The 11046-nt window shown below is 40.6% G+C and overlaps 1 pseudogene; it reads left to right on the top strand.

Annotated features, from left to right (window-relative positions):
- The first annotated feature begins 425 nt into the window (after window positions 1–425).
- LOC102866037 lies at window positions 426–6171 on the top strand (annotated as a pseudogene).
- Window positions 6172–11046: the final 4875 nt, after the last annotated feature.

Genomic DNA, 11046 nt, shown 5'->3' with positions numbered 1-11046 from the left:
AATGCTCATGAAGAATACTGCACATCACAGACCACAGGGTGGTCATTAAGGGGAAGACAGAACTGGAGGAAATGGTTCACATGTAGAAGCAGCAGGCGGGCACATGTCATGCAATTATTCCATGAAACTGAAGCACCAAGGCCAAAATATTTCCTAAATTCTTTGTTGGCCATGACCCATGACATCACTCAGTGGAGGGGGCATGCAATATTTCATTCTCTTAGAGCACAAATGAACGCATTCTGTAATGGTGGTAAACAAAGAAAACAAAGATTCTCACCACTGGGTCAATTGGCAGCATCATTACAGATGGAGAAGAGATTGAGATTGTTAACAATTTCCGTTTGCTTGGTCCCACAGTCAATTCTCTTGGCAGCAGCAGTCAAAAGATGAATTGCACCAGTGTGTTGCTGATCGTTGCAGCTATGTCTTATCCCACTGATGATTATGAGTCCAAGGCTGTTTATGATCCCAATGCTTATCCATCTGGCAACTATGATATGCACACAGGAGATCCAAAGCAGGACCTGGCTTTGTCAGTATGAGCAGCAGCCCTATCAGGCAATCCCCGAAGTCACCAAGAACTTCATCCAGTATTTTCATAGAACTGTCTCAGATTTGACTGACCAGAAGGTGTATGAGCCTGTAGGCCAGTCATGTCTCCAACGATGTTATTGACCAGAAGGTGCACAAGATCTAGGACATCTATTAGAACATCTGGCCCACACTGGCAGGGAAATTCTTCAAGAATACACCTTGGCCCGAAGCGGAAACCATTGCTCCACAGGTTGGCCACAATGTCATTTTTTTCTGATTTTGTACAAAGAATTCTCCTATAGATATATGCCAAAGTCAGCGGGGGACCCTCTTTGGAGTGGAATTTCTGAATCGACACTTTCCCCCCCTTTTTTTAAAAAAACAGGGGAAAGCGTGAACACAGTCCCTCACTACTACAAATTATGCAGTCAAGTTTCCCACATTTGGGGAAATCGATGGGGTCAGTACATCTGGAGTGTAATGGATAAGCCTCACCCTGGGGAAAGACACCTTCGTGATCATGGTATCTCCTCTGCCAGTTAAGTATCAACTACATTCTTAATCCTGCTGGTCCTGCTCCTCTAGAACTATCCAACCAGTGGTTCTAGGATATCATCGATGAGTTCATCTACCAGTTTCAGTCAGTACCACTGTGAAACTGCCAACAAGTCAGAGAAGGAGACTGATTTCCATCAATCCAATCCCCAAATCTGCAATGTTCACAGTGTTCTTAACATCCTTCATTCCCAGGTAGACAAATCCCGTCAGCTGGAGATGTACAGAAGTGGAGGTGGCCCCAAGAGTGTCGCTGGTGAGTACAGACGGCATTCCCTCTACAAGATGCTCAGCTACTTCAGCCTGGCAGGGCTTCCTGTTGGGGATTACCAACAGGCCATCAAAGTGCTGGAGAATATCAAGCTCAACCAGAAGAGCATGTATTCCTGCATCCCAAGTGCCAGGTCACCACATACTGTCATGATGGCTTTGCGTATTTGATGATGCACTGCTACCAGGACGCCATCCGGGTCTTTGCCAACATCCTCCTCTACATCCAGAGGACCAAGAGCATGTTCCAGAGGACCACGTGTAAGTAAGAGATGATTAACAAGCAGATGCACGCGCTTCTGGCCATTGTCCTCACCTTGTACCCCATGTGCATCCACCTCCAGCTGTGGGAGAGGTAGAGGTACAAGATGCTGTGCATGACATGCAAGTCCACGAGGAACTCTTCTGCTATTTGTGCCCCAAGTTCCTGTCACCTGTTGTGCCCAGCTATCTCTAGGAGCCTTCCCTGCAGCAGCTGAGGGTGTTCTCTGATGAAGAGCAGCAGCAGACCCGGGTCTCCAGCATCCAGAGCTTCCTCAAGCTTTACACCCCCATGCTTGTAGCCAACCTGGGTGGCTTCTTGGACCTCACAGAGCAGCAGTTCCAGATCCAGCTGCAGGTCTTCAAGCACAAGATGAAGAACCTAGTGTGGACCAGCAGCATTTCTGCCTGGATGGGGTGTTTCAGTCTGCTTCAGAGGTGGACATGATAAGGGCATGATCCACATCGCAGACACCAAGGTTGCCAGGAACTGAAGGGATTTCTTTTTTGAGGAGTTCAATCGAACCCTAAAGAAGATGGGTCAGCGGCTGTGAGTGGGTCCCTGCTCCCATCCATTGTTTTGGCTCCCTGAAGCCTTTTCTTCAGTCATCAGCCATCAACAGAATCAAAATTTATTTGGATTAATGAAGGACTGGAATATTTTAAGTAGATCTCAATAAAGGACCTTCTTTGGAGGGAGAAAAAAAAAGAATTGCATTAGGAAAATCTGCTGTCAGGTACCTCTCCAGAGTGCCAAAGAGCAACGATATTAGGCTAGAGACTAAGGTGTGCCTGATCCAGGCCAAGGATGACAGAAGACTAATCTATACCTTTGATTTGTGGTGCTGGAGAAGAGTCTTGAACATACCATAGACTGCCAAGAGAACAAACAGGTCTGTCCTAGAGAGGATGAAACCAACTTTCTCCTTGGAGGCAAGGTTTTTGAAGCTTTGTCTCAAACTTTGGGCATATTGCTAGGACGGACTAATCCTTGGAGGAGGACATCATTCTTGGAAGGGTGGAGGGATAGTGCAGGATAGGAAGGCCCTAGATGAGATGGATTGACACATTGACTTGGGTAATGGGGGTAGGTGTATCAGAGATTGGCTCAAGATGGGGCAGGGTTCTGAGCTATTGTGCATAGGGTCACTGAGTTGAAGGTGGCTCAGCGTTACATAACAGTAAGAAATACACTACCTAAAATTTAAATGACTGTAGAACATATATTAAAAATTAGTTTAAAATATTCATGGTATATAAATCACTTTGTAAAGAGCACAAAAGTTTAGAATTTTGAAAAATAAAAAGAATTCTGACCTTTACAAATTTAAGTCAGAAAACTCATGAGGACAGATTTTTCACCAGATTGCTAATGCCTTTGGTTACAAATAGAACTACAGTAAATGCAATTTGTACTATAATAACACTCAAGGATTTCTTTTGGCCAAAATTAATAATTGAAGAAAAAAGTTCTTAAAAAGAACTTTTAATATAAAAACTTTCAAACATAAAAACTTTCAACATAAAAAATTTTACATATCTAGTTTGATACTAACTTGGAGACAGGTGTAATAGACTTGTTTACAAACATTTATCAGTCATTTATGAATGTAATAACACATTTAACATTAACTGCATCTTAAAGAAACATTGTTTTATGCTTTTGTTTTTAAACACCTTTGAGTTGGCCTCAGGTCATGCACAATGAAATAAAGTGTTGCCCTATTCTACCCCATCTCCATGAACAATGTTGGGTCAGACAAGTTTTCACAAGTTATTTGGCAGGCCTTTCTTCCTAGTCCACCTTAATCTTGAACCTGCTGTAACCTCTTCAGCATCATAGCATCAAACAAGCCTCCCACTGAGAGAAGGGTAGTAGCTACTTATGAAGAAGTACCTTGGCCCAGATCTCTTGCATGAAAAGCAAGAATTCTATTATTGAACCAAATGCATCAGATTTGCAGAAAATTTTAGTTTTCACAGTGATATGACCTTATTTTCACCTTTTGTGAGTACTGTCTTCAAAGTATTTTAGAGGTAAATTAAAATTTAATTAGATAGAAATTGGGACTTTACAACTAGGTTGTTGGTAGGCAACACTGAGTCCATATTAAATCATAATGACCTTATTAGGTACAAAAGATCTACAAGTTGCCCAGTTCTGTGCCATCCTCACATTTAAGCCTGGCTTAAGTCCATCGTTGACTATGATAATCAGGTGAATTTTAAACTGTAAATTCTCTATTAGTTTTTTCTATCAGTTTTTTTATAGATTAAGCAGTTCACAATATTGTTCTCAAATGAAAACTGAAGTCCAATGAAGCAAGTTTAGCTTACACATGACTAGCCTTGCCAAAATGATTATTTTTGGGGGTGAGGCAACAGAAATATTCATTTCCATTAACTGAATTCCTTTATCATTCTAGTAGAACTTGATGTAAAAAAAATACAAATAGAATGCAACTTTGCACAAAAAAGTACTGTCACCTTGTTAACTTTGAGAATGATCATTTTCTGAAGAAGCATATTCGATTGTTTGGACCAAAGTTATTTGTTTGAGTGTTTTTTAATCAAAGTTGTTTTATTATTCTTGTGATATATACAAGAGCTTGATTTAATACATTTTGAAAGTAAAGGATCAGAAATATTTTCACCTCTCATTGATGATAGTTCAGAAAATTAAACAAGAAGAACCCATAGTCAAGCAATGTCCAGGGACCTGCAACAATTGAGAAGAATGCCTTAACTGATCATTGTGCTGGTTCTGCTGGATTTATAACTTCTTGTCAGATGAACAGAGAAATAAGCTATAAATAATGTTGTTGTTGTTATGTGCCGTTGAGTCACTTGAGACTCATAGTGACTCTATGTACAACATCCCTAAACTCTGCTCTGTCCTGTGTCAATTGCACCGTCTCCAATACACCCATCCGGATTACCCCAGTCACTGAATCAATCCACCTCATAGGGGGCCTTCCCCTCCTGTGTTGTCCCTCCACCCTACCAAGCAAGATGTCCCTCTCCAAGGACCTGTCCCTCCTTGCAACATGTCCAAAGTATGTTAGACAGAGCCTCAGAATCCTTGTCTCCAAGGAGCCACCCGGTTTGACCCTTTCCCTGTTTGTTTTCCTAGCAGTCCATGGTACTCTCAATACTCTTCTCCAGCACGACATCTCAAAGGCATCAATTCTCCTTCTATCCTCCTTAGTCATTGCCCAACTCTCTAATGCATAACAAGTGATTGCAAAGACTATGGCCTGTATCAGACGCACCTTAGTCTCCAAAGAGACACCATTGCTCTTCAGTATTTTGGAGAGGTGCCTATCAGCAGACTTTCCCATCACAATACGTCTTCTAATTTCCTGGCTGCTGGTGCCAAGAGTGTTGACTGTGGAGCTGAGCAAATTGAAGCTGTGAACAATATCAATCTCTTCACCATCCATCCTGATGCTGCCAATTGGCCCAGTGGTAAGAATCTTTGTCTTCTTGACATTGAGTCTCAATCCACATTGGAGGCTGCAGTCCTTATATATTTAATGTCATTTATAACAGGATATAAATAAAATATTCTAAAAAGCACTGATACATGAGCTGGAAATAAGTAGATAGAGACCACACAATTCAGAATAGTGCTCCTTAGTGGAGGGTTCTAAATAGAATAGTATCATATTCCCTGATTATCCTATTTCAGTGTCTCAATGACAAATGGCCACATAGATAAAAAGATAAATACATAACAAAAATGATCTCAGTGTTAGATAAATCTCAGTTTAGAGAAGGAAGAGGGCAAATAGTCATCTTTACTATAAGAAAAGTTCTTTGGGCATTTAGAATAACCAGAAACTTGAGTGTGCATTTTAACGTTCAGGACTTCACAAAGGGCCAGTTTTGGACTAGATGAGAACCTTGTGCCAGAGTGCAATACAATGCCTTGCTTCCTTTACTGAGAACATCTTACTCTGAGTGTAGAGTAGGCAGAGGGGAGGTAGGAGGTATTTGCTGAATGAAATAGTGATTTAATGAAATTGTGATTAATGGCATTGCAGATTTACATTCTAATTTAAGCCACTTATCTCATTGCAGCCTGGTTTATGGAGAAGCAGTCTGGGAATTTGGAATACCATAGTTTTACATGTATCATCTAATTTAATCCTCAAATAAACACTGTAAAATAATTATTAATCACAATTTATAGGAAATGCAGATTCAGAGCGGTAGTGTAATCCATTCAAATTTCTGAAGCCAGCAAGTATTGCTGGGTGAGGATTTCTATGCAGATTGTCTGACTCTAATGTCCTCCTATGTAATTATTGTGCTTTATTGGCCATGCTGATAGAAGTGACACCAGAGATTACATGACAGAATTTTACAAGACCAACAATTCATTCATTGGAAATACTGTTTTTCAACTACATAAACAGTAACTATACATGTAGGTCTCGCAGGCTGAAACAACAAGGAATTAAGTACACCGTATCTGTGGAAACAGACCACGAAGAAGCTCGATACTATCAGTCAGAACAAGGTCAGGAGCCAACTGTGGAATAGACCAACAATTGTTCATGGGCAGGTTCAAGTTGAGGCTGAAGGAAAAAGAAAACAAGGGCCCAAACATGGCCTTGAGTATACCGTTACCCTGAATTTAGAGATCATCTCAAGAATTGATTTGATGCATTGAACACTAATGATTAAAGACCAAATAAGCTGTGAAAAGACATACATGAAAGAAGTAAATTGTCATATAAATCAGAGGAAAGATAGAAAACACAAAATTATGTTAGAAGAGACTGAAACTTGCTCTTGAGCTTGTTGTTAAATGTCATCAAGTCGAGTATGACTCATAATGACCCTATGACCAACAAATCTAATCCTGACCTCTCCTCATCATCTCTGCCACCCTTGTGCTACAGTCACTGTATCAATCCACTCCATTGAGGGTCTTCCTCTCTTTTGTTGACCATTCCACCTTTCCAAGCATTCCTTTCCAAGGAATGGCCTCTCGTGAGCTGATGCCGTGTCATCTTTGTTTCCTAGGAGCTTTATGGTTGTACCTTCTCCAAAAAGGTATTTTGTCAATCCATGGGATATTCAGTGCTCTTTTCTAACACCACAATCCAAAGGCATCAATTCTTCTGTCATCTTTATTTGTCGTTCAGCTCTCAGATGCATAGAAGTGTTTGAAGAGACCATGTCCTGAATCAGGCACACCTTGTTCTTCAAAGTGACATCATTATTCTTCAGTATTTTGGAGAGGTCCCTGACAATGGACTTGCCCAAAACAATGTATCTCCTGATCTCCTGACTGCTAGTACCATGGGTGTTGATTATGTATCAAGTAAGGTGAAATTATTGACAGTTTCAATCCTTTCTCCATCTATCACGATGTTGCCTTGGCCCAGGAGCAAGGACCTTTGTTTTCTTGATCCTGAGGTATAATCCATATTGAGGGCTGTATTATTTAATCTTCTGCAGCAAGTGTCTCAGGTTTCACTTTAAGCAAAAAAGATGTGCCATTTACATAAAGCAAGTCATCGATGAGGCTTCCTCTGATCCTGATGCCATATCTTCTTCATAAAGTCCAGCTTTATTAGTTTTTTGCTCAACATACAGACTAAAAAGGTGTGGAGAGAGGATACAACTCTGATACATGTTGTTGTTATGTGGCGTCGAGTCATTTACAACTCATAGTGACCCTATGTACAACAGCCCTAAACCCTGCTCTATCCTCTGCCAACCGCACTGCCTCTGATTACCCATCCCGATTACCCCAGTCACTGAATCAATCCATCTCATAGAGGGTCTTCCCCTCTTGCGCCATCCCTCCACCCTTCCAAGCCTGATGTCCCTCTCTAAGGACCTGTCCCTCCTTGCAACATGTCCAAAATATGTCAGACGAAGCCCCAGAATCCTTGCCTCCAAGGAGTAGCTTGGTTTAATCCTCTCAAGGATGAATCTGTTTTCTTGGCAGTCCATGGTACATTCAATACTCTTCTCCAGCACCACAGCTCAAAGGCATCAATTCTCCTATCCTCCTTAGTCACTGTCCAACTCTCTGATGCATAACAAGTGATTGCAAAGACCATGGCCTGTATCAGGCGCACCTTAGACTCCAGAGAGACACCATTGCTCTTGAATACTTTAGAGAGGTCCCTAACAGCAGACTTTCCCATCGTGATACGTTTTTTTTATTTCCTGGCTGCTGTTGCCAAGAGTGTTGACCATGGATCTGCGCAAACTGAAGCTGTAAACAATCTCAATCTCTTCGCCATCCATCCTGATGCTACCAATTGGTCCAGTGGTGAGAATCTTTGTCTTCTTGACAATGAGCCTCAGTCCATACTGAAGGCTGCAATCCTTGACCCTCTGCAGCAAGTGCATGAGGTCCTCCTCAGTTTCAGCAAACAGGGTTGTGTCATCTGCATAATGCAGATTGTTAATAGATCTTCCACCAAACCTGATGCCCTTGCAGTGTTTCTTTGTTCCATTTGGACAACAGCTTCTTGGTGTAGGTATAGATTTTGTATGAACACAATTAAGTGTACTGGGATTCCCATTTTTCTCAATGTTTGCCCTAGTTTGTTATGATCCACACAGTCAAAAGGCTTTGCATAGTCAGTAAAACACAAACAGACATTCCTCTGATATTCTCTGCACTAGCTAGGTAGGATCTATCTGACAGCAGCAGTGACATCTCTGGAGCCAGCCTCTTCTAAACACAACTTGAACTTCTGTCAGTTCCTTGTCAATATATTGTTCCAGCTATTTTTGGATTATCTTCAGCAATATTATTTGCATATGATATTGTTTAGTGTTTTCCACATTCTGATGGATCACCTTTCTTTGGAATGGAAATAAATATGAATCTCTCCCAGTCAGTGGGCCAGGCAGCTGTGATAGGGTGGTATTAATAAGTTCAGAATTCTCTATATATGTATCAGTTATAAAAATGTAGTTACATAATTATAAAACTAACATCAGTTTTCTTCAGCCTGCAAAACTAGTTACTTAGCCTCCGAATTCTCTGTTTCCTGCCATTAGTCATGTAAAGTAGTTTGATCTGTCTGTTTATCAGAAGAGGGAATGCATCTCTCCCAGGTCTCTCTGAGGCTGTTTCCCAGTCATATGTAAATTGTATCTTAAGCTGCCTGTTTACCAGAAAGGGAACTGTAACCCTTCCTGAATCACTAGTACCTAAATATGAACTGTTCTTTTCAGACGTAGAAATTATTTTTTTTCTAACAAAAGTGCGTTGTTAAGTGAGTCTCACCCTGGTACAAAACCCCATGACCATACCAAGAAGGGGAGGCAGTCTTTGAGGCTGAGACCCACAGTCCTCCACAGATCTGTAATAAAGTGCATTTATGGATATTGCAATCCGTTTGTCTTATTGGCAATTAACTACGCAAAGAACCCCTTGCGTTCAGTAACAGCTGCCCTCCAAATTTCCTAGCGCAGACTGGTAAATACATCCAGGGTTGCATCTGTTAGCTGAAACATGTCAATCAGTAACCCATCTATTCCTGGGGCCTTATTTCTTGTCTTCAACACAGCTTGAACTTCTTTTGTAACCATTGGCTCTTATTTATATGGCACTAACTGAAATTTTTCATTGTTCGTCAGTTCTTTTTGGTACAAGTGATTCTCTGTATTCTTTCCATCTTTTGATGCTTCTTGAGTCATTCAAGAATCTGCCCATGGCATCACTCAGTATTGCTCCTCGAGGCTTGGATTTGTTTTTCAATTCTTTCAGCTTGAGAAATGCTGAGGAGTTCTTCCCTTTTTATTCTCTGACCCCAGGTCTTTGCACATTTTATTATAATATTTTGTCTCCTCAAGTTGCCCTTTGAAATTTTCTGTTACAGTGTTTTACTGTCAAACAACCATGCATGCTGCCCAACAATAGCTGTTGAATATTAAGCTGATTCTGAAATCATCTGGAAAAATCACAGAAACTTCGTGCCATCAATTCTTGAATTTCACTTACCTCCTGGTAAAGCTCCTTTATTTTCACATATAGTATTAATATTTTAAAAGCAAAGCATCCAAATTCTCTTTAAATGTTCATTAAAATTATTTTAAAAAAGCAAAACGTATGATCTGCTTCAATTGCATTTTTGTGCCCTATCAATCAGGACTAGATGGCTTCTTCTGATTCTTTTTTGTGCCCTTTTGTAACCCATACTGTGCACTTCCTGCTTCTGCGTTACGCAAATATCCTAGTATCTGCTAAGACTTGAAGCTGCCACTCGTAACAAAAAGTCTCTTATCTAAGGAGCCAGGAACCCAAAAATATGGACACCCCTATTTTGTTTATCACCTTGATATAAAAGGAACTTAACTTGTGTAACTTGTATAAAATCTTTCTGCTAATATAACCTTCAGGAATCTGCTGGTGGTCCAATTTTCCCACTCTTCTGTCACTCTTTTTCTTTTTCTACAGGATGCCAGAATAAACTACCTTGTCTTGATTTTTAGTAACTGGAGTGGTTACTGCTCCCCCGCCTCTCACCCCTAATAAGAGTTTATTCTGACATCCTTTTTTATTTTTACTTTCTCCTCTGTCTCTGAAATGACCTTTTGCCCTCTCTATGTCTGATATCCCTTGATTTAATCTCACAGCTCCTCTGGTCTTAAATAATTGACGGTCAATGCCTCAAACCTGTTCTTAAGATGATTTTTTTAATTGCGCTTAAGAGTGGCTAAAGTGAATAGAAGAAACAATAGCGTAAAAAAGCAGAGCAAAAGCAACTATGAGATATCATCTCACCTCAGTCAGAATAGCAAAATTTAACAGAAGAGCAAGCAACAAATACTGGCGAGGTTGTGAAGAAACTGGAACCCTTATTCACTATTGGTGGGAGTGTAAAATGGTGCAACCGCTGTGGAAGGTAGTATGGTATTTTCTCAAAAAGTTGCAAATAGAGATAGCATTTCACCCAGCAATTCCACTGCTGGGAATATACCCTAAAGAGACCATAACCACCATCGAAGCAGATAATATGCACACCCATGTTTATCGCGGCTTTGTTCACAATAGCAAGTAGTTGGAAACAACACAAGTGCCCATCAACAAACGAAGGGAGATAGAGAAGGTGTGGTATATTCACACAATGGAATACTACGCTGCATTGAAAAACAAGGAACTCATGCAATATTATTCAAAATAGGTAACCCTGGAGGACATTATGCTGAGTGAAGTGTCTCAGACACAAAAGGACAAATACTGCATGGTGCCACTGTTGTATAATGGGACTGACACCAGGGTTGGGGTAAGACTGAGAAAAACTGGATAAATTATGTATACTGCATGGAAACAGATGAGGGAGAGAACAACTTAGAAGCGATATATGATAGGGTATTATGGTTATCACAAAAGTCCACAATTAAGGTTGCATAGTGGAGTGTACTTAGGGCAGTGGGTGG

This window comes from Elephantulus edwardii, unplaced genomic scaffold (genome assembly GCF_000299155.1).
Source record: "Elephantulus edwardii isolate Elephantulus edwardi_28Jun2011 unplaced genomic scaffold, EleEdw1.0 scaffold00040, whole genome shotgun sequence".
In the NCBI taxonomy this organism is placed as follows: Eukaryota; Metazoa; Chordata; class Mammalia; order Macroscelidea; family Macroscelididae; genus Elephantulus; species Elephantulus edwardii.
Note: the sequence above shows the minus strand (reverse complement) of the source record. Positions and strands in the feature narration are given on the sequence as shown.